This window comes from Mastigoproctus giganteus, chromosome 11 (genome assembly GCF_048544385.1).
Source record: "Mastigoproctus giganteus isolate SK-2022 chromosome 11, ASM4854438v1, whole genome shotgun sequence".
In the NCBI taxonomy this organism is placed as follows: Eukaryota; Metazoa; Arthropoda; class Arachnida; order Uropygi; family Thelyphonidae; genus Mastigoproctus; species Mastigoproctus giganteus.
In genome coordinates, this window is record NC_143585.1 from 145,259,903 (window position 1) to 145,274,346 (window position 14,444).

General features: G+C 41.9%; 1 protein-coding gene across 1 annotated transcript in view; it reads right to left on the bottom strand.

Annotated features, from left to right (window-relative positions):
- The window catches only part of LOC150078498 (tRNA:m(4)X modification enzyme TRM13 homolog), a 376,145-nt gene that overhangs the window by 11,672 nt on the left and 350,029 nt on the right, over window positions 1-14,444 (bottom strand). The window lies entirely within an intron of this gene.

Consider the following 14,444-nt stretch of genomic DNA (forward strand, 5'->3'; position numbering starts at 1 on the left):
GACAACAAAGAAAAAAGTGAATAGAAAGACGAGAAATGTAGGGGTAATAATAGAAACAGAGTCAAGGGAGGATATCAAGAATATCGTGGAAAACCCCAAGATAGCCACACTGGGTATCACTGCAGAGCCACCCAAGAGAAGAGGGCCATCAATCTTAATTTTCGATGTCAACAAAGATGTGACACCTGCCCAACTTGCGGAGGAAGTGCTAACTCGTAATCTACAAGGGATAAATCAAGACATGACAAATCTTGTGCGACCAAGATATTCAAAAAAGTCAAAGTCCGGAGAAAACAACTGGATAGTGAAACTGGCTCCTGCCGCTTGGCAGATTCTAAAACACCAGACAAGACTCTATATTGAGTGGTGTAGCCATAGGTTCAGGGAGCATGTGACCGTGCCTAAATGCTATAAATGCTGCAGGTATGGCCACACCTCCCATACATACACTCGGATCACACCAACTTGCGGACACTGCTCTAGCAAAGGGCATGAATACAACAGTTGTCCAAACAAGGAGCAAGAACCAGTTTGTGTGAATTGTAAATCCTCAAAGCTTGTACATACCCATTCCATCAGGGACCCAAAATGTCCGATGTACAACAAGATAAAGAGTTTATACCAAATGACGACCGACTATGGCAATACAATTTAAAAAGTTCAATACAACCAAGCTGTTAATACTACAACAAAATGCACACCATGCCAGAGCAGTGCCTGAACAACTCAGAAAAATAGCAGACAAGGAAAATTCCGACATCCTCTTGTTGCAGGAACCCACTCCAAAAAACCCACTACACTACACCCACTCCAAAAAAGTAAAGGGCTATCCAATAGCACATACAGGCTGAGTATGAGACCCCAAAAGCGGCCATAGTGATCAGCAATCCAGCCATTACTGCTACCCGTATCACACAACTCTGCACAGGCTGGGCTGCTTGTGCCCATGTAATATCACCCCTGGGATCCTTCTACGCGATTGCCTTGTATTGTAAGCTGGGGGAAGAAATAACATTTGCCACGAGATACCTCCAGGTTGTGTTGGACACTCTCCCAGGCCAATGGATCTTGGTAGGGGCAGATGTAAACTGCCGCTCCCCAGCTTGGCACAGCCAAACACTGGAAATGGGCAGCGTCTCGAGGAGCTCCTGGCAAATTCTCCCTTGACAGTCCTAAACAGGCCTCACCATCTATCTACCTACGTTTTGTAACACTCTGTGGGAGGCAACAATTGACATCACCCTTGCCACAGGAAACCATGCAGGACACATCACTGGCTGGACAGTCCAAGACTCCTGGACCACGTCTGACCACAGAGTGATTACCTTCCAAATCAACCGATCTCTCTACAGAGCACTAATAGCCAAACAGATGCTTAACCGCTTTGCAGTAAACAAAGCTGACTGGAGACTCTTTGGGGAACTGCTGACTCAAACCTTATGCCAACACCACATTGAAGCGGATCGACAAGAAGACCCAGACAACATCCAGAGAAAAATTACCAAGACCATAATAGCGGCCAGTGAGGCTGCGATGAAGCGAAAATTGCTCACACCTGGTGCAGTCCCTTGGTGGACTCGGGACATCCAGAACCTTAGAAGAGAAGTCATAAAGGCAAGAAAACAATTCCAAAGGGCAAGATGTACCTGGCTGGAAGTGGAAGTAACAGCACTCAGACAAAGATACGCAGCAGTAGAAACAGATACACTGAGTTAATATGAAAAAGTAAGCAGAAGGCCCGGGAGCAATTAGTCAGCACGACTGGAAATGCCGACCCCTGGGGGGGGTGTACAAAGTCACTACGAATAAGCTCCCCAGGGGTGAGGTCATGACCTCCACCCGCACCCTGCAGGGAACGTTGGCCACCACCTGGAAACAGTCTATCATCGACATCCTCAATGTGATTTTCCAAAAACCAACACACCCGCAACTACCAGAACAACTGCAGATCTGCGATGGAAATAAAGCATATCACAATGGAACCACTTTTTGCCCTAGAAGAACTACAACAGGCAGCACAACAAATAAGGAATAAAAAATGCCTAGGCCCAGATCTTCTGGAGCCGGAGATTATTAAAAAAGTAGTAGACATCTTCCCACAGTCTTTACTAAACCTCTTCAACACATGCCTGAAGACTGGAGTCTTTCCAACCGACTGGAAAATGGCCAACGTCAAATTAATTCTAAAAAAAAATCCTATGAAGCCACCCGAACAACCTGAATCATACCGGTCAATTGCCCTGCTCCCAGTTGCTAGTAAACTCCTTGAAAGCCGACCGGCTAGCCGAGTGGGTAAAGTACCTGCCCGGCAACCCAAAGGTCGCGGGTTCGATTCCCGCCTCAGGCTTGGATCAAAGTACTGCAAAAACCTTGGGAGGTGCAATATGGCCACAGAAGCCGATGCGCCAACAACTACCAAATCAATCAAAATCAACTCCTTGAAAAGATGCTCCATAAGTGACTCCTGCACCACTATGAAGCTGAATAGTGGTGCCCACACAGTTTGGGTTTAAACCCGGAACCTCAACAGTGGATGCTCTCAACAGCCTCCTAAGTTTGGCTGCTGCCTGTGATAGGAAGTATTTCTTGGTTATTTCGGTTGATTTTACTGGGGCATTCGACACCATCTGGTGGCCGAGCGTCCTGGCCAGACTGCAGAAAGCAAAAACACCCATCAACCTTTATAAAATGAAGTCATATTTATCCAAGAGAAAAATACAAGTAGTGACTCCGTACAAGAAACTGACCAGGCCTGTTTACAGGTGCTGCCCCCAGGGCTCGGTACTGGGACCGCTCCTCTGGAGTATGGTATTGGATGAGTTTCTGTCCTTCGACCTGGGGGAAGTCCACTCACAGGCATTTGCAGATGACCTGATACTGACTGTTGCCACAGACAACTGACTTCAATTAGAAACCCAGGCAAATCGAGCAATTCAAATTCTACAAGACTGGATGAAGGTCCATTTTCTTAAGATCTCAACGGGAAAAACCTACTCAATGCTACTGAAAGGAACATTAAATCTCCGTAGACCACCGCAAATTAAAGTAGAAAATACAACTATCAAACTACTCAGTGAGATGAAATATCTAGGAATCATACTGAACAGGAACCAATCTTTCAACCCATACTTGAAACATATCCGAGCGAAAATCAGGAGATATTCTGCCCTACTTGCAAGAATAGCTAAAAGGGATTGGGGACTCAAGAGGCACACCTTGGGACTGTATTACAAAACGACATTTATACCAGTCATAATTTATGCATCACCCATCTGGTTCCAGAAAGCAACTACTGCAGTTAACAGACGGACACTAGATTCCATCCAGCGGACAATACTCCTCTCTATTACATTGGCCTGCTGCACTGTGAGTACACATGATCTGCAGGTTCTGGCGGGAGCACTCCCCCCCCCTTGACTTCGAGGTGGTGCGTTGTGCCATGGCACAGCATCTTGCAAAAGGGCTTCCCTGCACCTACCTGCGCCACTCCACTGACCCCTACAGGAAACCTGAAAAGAGAGAAAACAAAACTCGCCACCCACCTGCAGCAGGTCAGGTGGTCAGAATCCACAAAATGGGAAATAACGAGGAAATTTCTGCCTGATGTCGGAAGACTATACCCAAAAGCACCATCATGGTTTCACCCTGGACTGTACACTACGTATCTTTTAACAGGTCATGGGGCCCTGAATGCCAAACTAAGCAGTTTTAAATTAGTAAACGATCCCCGCTGTGTCTGTGGGGAAGTGGAGACATGGTCTCACATAATGTACAACTGCGAAAACTATGGGGATCTCCGCTGCCTCCTGATGACAAAGCTGACTTACTTCCCTCGTGACAGGGAATCAAACCTGTTGGACTCACAAGAGGAGTATAAGGAGTTGACAAAATTTGCCCAGGGACTGTTCACCCGAAGGAGGACACTTATTGCTATCTACAGGGATTAAGAACAGGTGCCACGACTAAACTAACCACCCTTGGACTCAACGAAACTGGCTCTCACCCAGATACAAGACCTTCCTTTGGGACTGAACTAGCATAAGAAAGGACTCGCAGGACCCGACCCAAGGAACCCACTCAAGATTAATTTTTTTTCCCCCCTTTTGGTAGTTGTTGGCACATAGGCTTCTGTGGCCATAATGCACTTCCCAAGGTTTTTGCAGTACTTTGATCCAAGTCCGAAGCGGGAATCGAACCTACAACCTTTGGGTTGCCAGGCAAGCACTTTACCCACCCGGCTAGCCCGATCGGCTCAAGATTAATACCACGGACCTGACAAACCACAGATGGACTCCAAAGACCGGGCTGCATGGATGGGATTTATCCCACGAATGACCTTATAATTGGTCTCATCCCTGCTGGGATCAGACTGGGACAACCGGACAGATCGCACCTCTGCTGCCAAATGCTATTGGGTGATCTGAATAGGGTGCTCTAACCCTATTCACATTTAATTACCAAATCCCTGGCAGGGGAGACTTTTCCCACCCTCCCTTTCCTGCTGTGTTTTTTTTTTTTTTTTTTTTTAGCCACACTCCCTTGTGTGGCCTTTTGCCTCCACTCCCTGGGCGAGATGACTTCTGGGCTCCTCCTCTCGCCACCCCTTTCGTGGGGCATGGGCCCGCTCCACTGATTTGGGGGGGTCATCTTCTCTATGGACCCCTTATTTCTGTCTTTTCCCCCCAGCCTTCAGTCCCCCCCTCTCTCTCTTTTAATTATAATTACTAGTGTCTGAACCATTGTTAAATTGCTTGAGCCCTACACCCAAAAACTTAACATCTATTTGCATAAATAGTACTTCTTTTTGGCTGACCCATAACTATAACGGTTTATTTTATTTTATTATTATTTTTTAAAATTTATTTATTTATTATATTTTTTAAGGTCCAAGCCGCTGAAATCTCAGGAAATTAGGTGACAGGACCTGCTAGAGTAAATAACTATAATAGTGGTGTACCTGGTCTGCCTCCACGAGGCAGAGTGTGGACAACGTTGGGTCCCATTAGGGGCCCAGTGGCTAAATGACCAGAGGAACATCGGTACATGACACTACACATGTACAAAATCCATACACTTTTAAACCTCTGGCATTGACAGTGTTCTGTTTCACACCCACGATGTACAGCACGCGGAGATGGGGGAAACCCCTGGTGCCGTTTGACACTATACACACTCTACCTCAATATATACATATAGGACATTTCTTCCCTAACACTCTCTTTGAATTTATTGAATATTAAAATAATGAAATTTATTTTACCCATGGAGGCAAACCATTAGAGGTCCAATGTATCGGGCTTCCAAGGTCCAAGGCTTCTAAACTAGTCACCAAAATACAGTCAGTTCTTCTATAACACGAATTTGCTCCAAAGCTATTGATATATTAGGGAACAATGAAAGTATAACATGATTTTTGCATTGGCTCATGCGTGATTTCATCTAAGAGTAACACCAGGTGAAAAACTGGTGTTACTATGTTCAGCTTGGTGCCCAAAACTGGGCACCAAGCTGAACATAGCGACCTGCGCAGCAATACAACAAGTTTATGAAGCTTAAAAAATGTCAAACGTGAGATGCATGACACCAATGTTTCCTGTAGTTGTATTGGTCAAAGACACACTGTTGTCAATTTGCTGTATTCAAAAGATAATTGGTGATATTGTAGCCTGACTCACATTTTTCTGGAGGTAACTACCAGAAAACAATAAAAAAAAAAAAAAAAAAAAAATTGCAGTTCCTGGTTTATTGGAAATAAGGAAAATGAATCAAAAGGGAAGCTGGTGCTGATCCATCAAATACAGCTGTGATGGAAGCACAAGACACCATTAAGAATTTCATCTATTCTAGAGGACTGCTGCAACTGGGAGATTCTTTGGCCTATAGAAAATGGTGTAATAGCAGAAAGATGCAAAACCACTAAGCAAAACACTTTATTTGATATTTTTAAGATTGCATAAAAGAGACCATCAGTTATTTTCTTACCGGGAACATTTTGATTTCAGTACTGTGCATGTTTGTTATGGGAAAATTGGATGTTAATTTAAAAATCTATAGCATGTCATTTAGCCACTTTGTAGACAATGTATTATCATTTACATTATTAGAGGATAGTTTTGATGGGTTTAATTATAGTTACTGTAAAGTGTTTTCATTTCTGTGTTTTTTCTTCTATAAAAAAGATAGGAAAAATTTGTTTATGCTATAAATTTATTAATATATCGTTACATAAACAAATCAATCAAAAAACAAATCTCATGAACATGCATATGGAAGATAGTCATAGTGCCAACACATGCATCTTTGTCACCATGACAGCTCTTGGCCCTTAATCTTGCATACCAATAATTGCATATAATGATGGATCACACATTTTACTAGGAAAAAATTACCATGCAAGTGATTTTTTCCGAGTAAAATGTGTAAGCTGGTAATTCGAGCTCCTGATACTTTGTATAATTTAAGTGTTTAAAGTGGAATACATCTGGAATTATGTTCTCCCTAGATGAGTTTTAGAAGAGGATTCCATTGGTGAGACTCTTGGTGTTTTCTGGGATCTGTTTGCTAGATATTAACATTAGTTATTCAACGTCTTTGCCAATTGGTTAGGTTGTCATGCCACCATTGGCAGGAAATTGAAGAGGTTGGTTTTCGATCTTTTTTGGAGCTGCCACTCTAATATCTAGCAAACTGTGACTGGGGAGGGGAACACCCCCTGTGTGTTTTTAGTCAGCAATTGTCTGCTCAAGATAATATGCTTAACAAGGTCAAGGACAACGTCAATTTGGCAACAAGGTTAGGGATTATACCTTCTCCACACTACCTGTACTTTTCTCCTCTTATGACCCACAGGCACAACATTTTCTGAAACTTTCCGCTTGATTTAAACTAACTTTATGATGTTTTTTGTATGCTCCCCCCAACTCTGTGGCACATGGGGGAGCATACAAAACGTGCCAGAAACTTCCCCAGGGCTTACCCTGCAAGAAAATGAAGAGTGCTATCGTATTTCTTGTCCCCAAAAAACTTCTAAAAAAAAAAAAAAAAATCACCTTGTTCTGTTAATTTAGAGGTTTTTTCCACTTGGGCTCTTCCTTTTTCCCATTCGTTTTTCCCAACGAAGTTTTGGTGACTATCACCAGAAGGTGATAGTCACCAAAACTTCGTTGGGACATTGCTCGGTTCCTATTTATTTTAGAGACTTGCTTCAACCATCATTTTCCATTGTTGTTGCTCCTTTTTAGGAGAACACAACGGCGACCCAATTATCCGGAAACCCCTGTTTTCCGTATTTTGAAAATCATGTCTACTGCAGACCATAATATCATTGATGAAAACCAGGAAATTACTCCTGAAACTATCCTAACTGTAGGCCTATGGGATGATATGGAGGACTCCAGGCCTACACCAGCCTCCAAGAAGCCTAATAAGAAAACATTTCTGAAATCAGAAAGGGAAACCTGATCCCAAAGTGAATGAAAGGAACTCAAGACCAACCTTCCCAGCAAGGAGAAAATAAGGATGAAGAGACCACCATTGGATCCCACTTACCTGTGGGTCCCATTTTAGAGCAGGTTATCTACCTGAGAACTGCACTTGACCAACAGCAGTCAGTACAGCTCTGTGCGCATACATAGTTTTCCTATGGACGAAGTTGGAAACCAACTTACTTGCAATGCACCTCGAATGCGAGAAGACAGTGGCTAATCTCGAGGCATACCTTGATGGCAGGGATAATCAAATGCAACAGTGCCCTACCTATGCAGATGCGCTGAGGATCCCCAGAAGCAGAGAACAAACAACTGAATCAGGAAACTCTTCTACACAAACCACATCTGGTCATTATTAGACCTACTTCTACAGAAGATCTTCACACAAGTGAGGAAGTACAAAATAGAATGGTTACAAATTTAGCAGAAGACCTGAAAATGACAAAAATTAATCTGTGCGGAAGACACATAATATTGGTGTCATCATTGAAACTGAGACGAAAGAGGAAGCTAACAAAATCGTTAGTAACTCCAAAATACAAACACTTGGTCTAGAGGCTGCACCCTCGAAAAGAAAGGGGCCCAGCATAATAATTTATGACACCAAAAAGGACCTAACCCCAACAACACTCCAGGACCTAATCCCAAAAACACACTAAGGATGAACTATACAGAAGAAACCTCCAGCAGGACCACCCTGATGTTGAACCAAATGACCTCGTTTTCCCGAAATTTAAAAAAAAGGCCAGGGTGGGAAATTCTACCAACTGGTATTGGAGCTTTTCCCCACAGCCTGGAGAACAATGTCAACAAACTAGTCTTCATAAATTAGGGCAGTCACTGCTTTAAGGAGCATTTGGCTGTCCCCAAATGCTAGAAGCGTTGTCGTTTTGGGCACACGACACACACGTGTACCCAAGCTCAACTTACATGTGGACACTGTGTGAGAGGAACCATGACTTTAACTCGTGGCCTAAAAAAGAAGACCCACCCACTTGCAAAAACTGCAAATCAATGAAAGTGCAGATCATTCCATCCGGGGCAAAAAATAAATGCCCAGTCTACACAAAAGCTAAGAGCACATACCAACTAAGGCTCGATTATGGGGACTTACCTTAAATCATTTAATACTACCACTGTAAAATTTGCACAGATTAATGCCCAATGAGCTAAAGCAGTTGCAGCACAGTTGAGGAAAAAGGCAGATGAAGAGAACCTTGACATCCTCTTTCTTCCAGAGCCATACTCCCATAGTAAGAAGTCAGATGGGGTATCCATTGACTTATAAGATTGTTCAAGTGGACAGGATACCCCGTGGGCAGCTATTCTGGCCAGGAATCCTGATCTCACTGTCACCAAAATATCACATTACTGCCTTCCCTGGACAGCCTGTGCCCATATCATCACCCCTTAGGGTAATTTGCCTTCCTGATCATTAGATACTTACAAAGCTCACTGGAATTCCCAAATGCAAAAATAATCACTGGCGCTGACGTAAACTGCCGGTCACCAGCTTGGTTTCTGGAGGTTGCTGTTCGGCCCCGTTATGTCTGGTCTGTTGTGCAGCATCATTTTTTCTGTTATTATGATACAGTCCCAGTGTAGTTAATGAGTAGCAGTCTCTAGAACGGCCTGTGGTTCATACTTGTAATATTGTATACTTTCTTTGATCAACTGATAGTTTTGCGCTTACTTCTGATCTATTATCCTGGTCACCTGGTCATGTCTCTGAGTGTACTCCATCTGGGTGATCATAGTGTGCTGCATTGCATCTAGGTCCACATGGCATTGTCAACATGTGTTGACTGTCACTCCAAGATTAAAGGAAAATGGGCCTGTAGTATGGGATTCCATGGTTTAAGATGATAATAAAACAGCACATCCAGTAGAGACAATAACTAGATTTTTAATAACTAAGTAAGTACTCCATGGTTCTTGGCAGTGTATTTCCTGTAGTTCCTGGTGTTGATTAACTGGCCTTGGATGGTGAGTATGAATCCTTCACTGTCAGGAAAGATAGTCTTGTTGGAGGTTATTGTAGAGTCTGCCATGGAGTGCCTTCTTCGACCATCTTTCTTTGTTTCTTCTGTCTGTGAGTTAGTCTCCTTGTTAAGTTTGAATTTTGCATGCCATGTGTCTGTCTTTCTTATGGTTTGGTAGATTAGTGTTGTGTTTTCCTCTGCAGGTTCTTAATTGCCTTCCTGTCTTGTGCATAGAGGTCAATCAGTCTCCTATCCTTTCTGGTTTGTGATCAGTCTCTCAATGGCCAACTTCAGGTGGTTCTTTGTCACCATTATCCTGTTTAATCTGTTAATTTCCTGAAGGAGTACTGGGACTGCATAAGTGTTTATGGTTGTGACCATGTTCCTGCCATTTAGCTTTGATTTTAGCAGACTTCTCACTTTCTGATGGTATTTCTCAGTCGGGTGGGTCTTGATCTCCTTGTGTTCTAACTAGTGAGAACACAAGGAGAACACATCATCCTCAGATATTTGTAGGTCTCTCTCTCTTTCTGTCATGGCTTCAATCTTTTCATCTGACTAAGTATCCTTGATGCAATCCCATTAGTCTTGCTAGGCCATTTTTCTAGGCCAATTTGCAGAACAATTATTTTATGGAAAGAATACCCCCTTCTGTTCTTGACTAATCTGGTTGGTCTTTTCTGCTCTTTCTTAAAATGACGCTTCCAAACCTGTATACAGTACTTGAGACATGGCAAGTCATTGCTATAATGTTCAAGGTATTTTTTTTTTTTTTTTTTAAGATTTGAATGATGAACAGATTGGATTAGTGGCAGAGAACAAAAATAAATAGAATGATTATAAATTATCAGGGAGTGCAAAAATTTAGTCAGTATAAGCTAATCTGCAGTAGAGTTACTAATATGGTTAGGTAATAAAAGCGTTTGAGCATAAAGAAGTTTTCAGGGATGAGGATACTAGACAAAAAGTGGAAGAGAAATTCTTTAAGCTAAAAGTAAATAAGGCACCTGGGGTTGAAGGAATCTACCCATTTATATCAAAAAAGAGGTAAGGAAACCAGGAAAATAATGGAGTTAATTGCTGAAGAAGTAAAAACTGCAGCCATTATCAACCCACTGCAGGATGGAAGCCTCCTCAACAATTCACGTTGAGGGAAATGGACCACAATCTGGCACGCTGGTCCAGTGCGGGTTGGCAGATCGACCGTATTTAGCAGTCAGGGGCTTGAACCCTGGTCTACTCAAGCTAACAAACTAAATGAATATTTTGCATCGACATTCACACATGAGGAGTTATTCAGCAAGGGGAATGCCAGAGGTGTATTCAACTATAGCAGTAATCTAGAGAATCTTGAAATAACTGGGAGTAAAGTGGAGGAGAAACTGTTGAAGATAAACACAAGAAAGGCACCCGGGGTGGATGGGATCTATCCAGTTATATTAAAGGAGGCAGCAAAGCAAGTAAGCAAACCCTTAGCCATAATTATGAGAGCTTCCTTGGACTCAGGGGAGGTACCCATAGACTGGAAATGTGCAAATGTGACCCCAATTCACAAAGGAGGATCAAAGGCTGACACAAGTAATTATAGACCTGTGAGCTTAACTTCTGTTCCAGGAAAATTAATGGAGGCACTGGTTAAAGAAGCACTGCAGGATCATTTAGACAAGACTTCAGTTATAGCTCGGACACAGCATGGTTTTGTTAAGGGGAAGTCTTGCCTGACCAACTTGATTGGATACTATGATGCAGTTACAAAAGAACTGGATGCAGGGAATAACTCTGATATAATATACTTGGATCTTAGAAAGACTTTTGATACTGTTGCACATGGAAGACTGCTACACAAATTGGAGCAGTGTGAAATTGGAGGCAAATTGCTGCTATGGATAAAGGGGTGGTTGAGGGGGAGAAGACAGAGAGTGGTAATCAATGGACACTGCTCATCGTGGACTAATGTTATTAGTGGAGTCCCTCAGGGCTCAGTGTTGGGTCCATTATTGTTTTCTGTATTTATAAATGATATTGATGATGGTATATCAAGCTTAATGTCCAAGTTTGCAGACGATACAAAGGTTGGCAGGGTTGTCAAGGACACTACTGACACTATGCTGCTGCAACAGGATCTGGAAAGGTTGAACAGATGGGCTGAGAGGTGGCAAATGAAGTTTAACATTGACAAATGTAAAGTACTACACATGGGAAACAGCAACCCCAGAGCAACGTATCAACTCTGTGGTACTACACTGACAGTGGTAGAGAATGAAAGGGACTTGGGGGTGGTTGTGCAGGCAGATATGAAGTTCTCTGAGCAGTGCAGACGGGCTGCAAGAGTAGCTCATGGAGTATTGTCAATGATATACAGGAATTTTTCCAGCAGGGATAAGGAGGTGATTATTCCATTGTATAAGGCAATGGTCAGGCCACACCTAGAGTACTGTATACAGGTCTGGAGGCCTCATTTCAAGAAGGATGTAGAGCTGCTGGAACGAGTACAGAGAAGGGCAACAAGATTAGTGAATGGAACAAAGGGGTGCTCTTACGAAGAAAGGCTTAAGTTTTGCAAATTACAGTGTCTGGAGACTAGGCACCAGCGAGGTGATCTGATAGAGGTGTTTAAAGCCTTGAATGGTTTAAGCATGCTCAATGCTGATGGGATTCTTCCTCTAGCTCAGAAAAATCACCTGAGAGGGCATAAATTGAAATTGAGGAAAGACAGATGTAGGATAGACGTGCGGAAATTTGCCTTTAGCCAGCGGGTGGTTGGTTGGTGGAACAGACTTCCATCCCTTGTAGTGGAGGTTGATAGCCTAAATAAGTTTAAGGCTCAGCTGGACAGGTATTTTGAACGAACAGAGGGGTGAAGTGGAAGTGGGTTTTTTTTTTTTTTTTTTGGCTGATGCTGCATAAGCTTGCTTTCTTGCATCAAATGCCTCTACTAATGCTAATGCTAATGCTAAAGGAGCGTGTGCTACTGCACTCCCGTTCCTGACCACTCAGCTATGGAGGCTGAAGAAGTAATGCATGATCAAGGTGACAGACAGACAGTGTGATCAGCACAAACTCAAAATTCCTTCATAAGGAGGGAAAGTTGATTCTTTTAATGTCTTTAATGGCCACTGCTCTTTAGTTGTTACTTGTAGAGTCATTCAGAATTCACTGATGGGCCCCCTTTATTTTTTTTTTTTAATATGTATTAACAATGTTAATGAGACCATACTTAATGTCTAAGGTCTACGGTTATTAATGATTTACAGGATGGTTAATGATTCAGGAATAAGGGAGTGCTGCCACAACTAGACAGATAAACATTTGCAGTTTACATTGATAAATGCAAGGTACTACTGGCATTTATTTAATTGGGTGGTATCACACTCAGTATGGTGATGATCGAAAAAAAAATTAGAGTACAGTCTGCAGTTCAAACAGTGCGACAAGCTGCTAGGATAGTTAACCAGCTCTACTTTGTAGGGAATGTAACAAATGCAACCTTTTCACTTTTTAAATAGAATCCACTTGTAGAACCTTTTAGTACAATCATATAGTTCTGACCATATAACCATGGCATGAAAAACTCAGAGAAAGCCATTATTTTTCCACTAAACATCTATACAAACAATGAGCTTGCATTGTGGAAGTAGGTAGTTAGAATAAGTTAGAGAGATGAGGGGTATAAATAAGGCGGATATTTTTTATTTTGGCTGATGCAATATAATTGGTTCATTGCATCATTTCCCACTATTAATACTAATTCACACAAACATCCTGTGACTAGCTTTTATACCTGTATTTTGTAACAACAGTAATATACTAAAATACAGATAATCTCTCCCTTTAGCTGGTGTTGTGTGTATAGTTTTAGGCTGGTGCATCAAAAGCTTTAGGCTTTTGATGCACCAGCCAAAAATTAAAAAAAAAAAAAAAAAAAAAAAACTGAGAGAGAGAGAGAGAGAGAGAGAGAGAAAAAAAAACATGCATCAGCAGCAGAAGGGAATCACCAAGAAACAGAAGAATGATGATATCCAGTTCAGGACCCTGGATGTAAGCCCATACTCACTGGATGTGAGTCTCTGGGGTTAATACATGATTAGTAAATGAAAGAGCAATAAGGGTCAGTATGTTCTATGTTATTAATCAATTTTCAAAATAATGAGAGGAATTACCTCAATATATACATGTAGGACTTTTCTTCACTAACACTCTCCTTGAATATAAATGAATATTAAAATAACAAAATGAATTTTACCCTCGGAGACAAATCATTAGTGATCCAATGTACCCGGCTTTCATGGTCTGAGAGTTCTAAACCCATCACCAAAATACATCAGAACTCCAATTAACAACGAGTGGGAAAAAACATTGTGTTTATAAATTAAAATGAATACAAATAACTGACTTCCGAAATTCCTAAAAATTCTTAAACCTTATTTACTTTCCTTAAGTGGACAGGACTTTTCGAATTTAGTCATGATCACAGGATAGTAAACTTAAAATGAATCGTTGAATTTATATATGAGAGATTATTTGCTGACATGAAGCATGCACATAAATGACCAGGAATCGGAAACAGGGCAGGGGTGTCATGCGTTAATTGAATTACGAGTTAATCTAATTGCCAGTATTTCAGCTATTAATAATTTTTGTATCAATAATTAAAAATTCAACCCTATATAGCACCTTCTACTGTTCTAAAGCCTATCAATGTTGGGAATGATACCATTTCTAGTGCACTATGACAGGAAGCATTTCCACACCCAAACTGTCCATCTGAACCAGTGTGTAGCAAAATTCTTCATTACATAGCACCTGACATTATTCTAGATTCCATCAAAGTCAGGAAAGACGCCATTCTGCACTGGTGGAATTTATTGAGCTTATGTGCAGCTGAATATCACAGTCATCCCTACCACTGAAGACAATGCCATGCAGTTCCCTACGAATGGTTGATGTACTGATGGATGTTTGTGTGGTCTCTTGT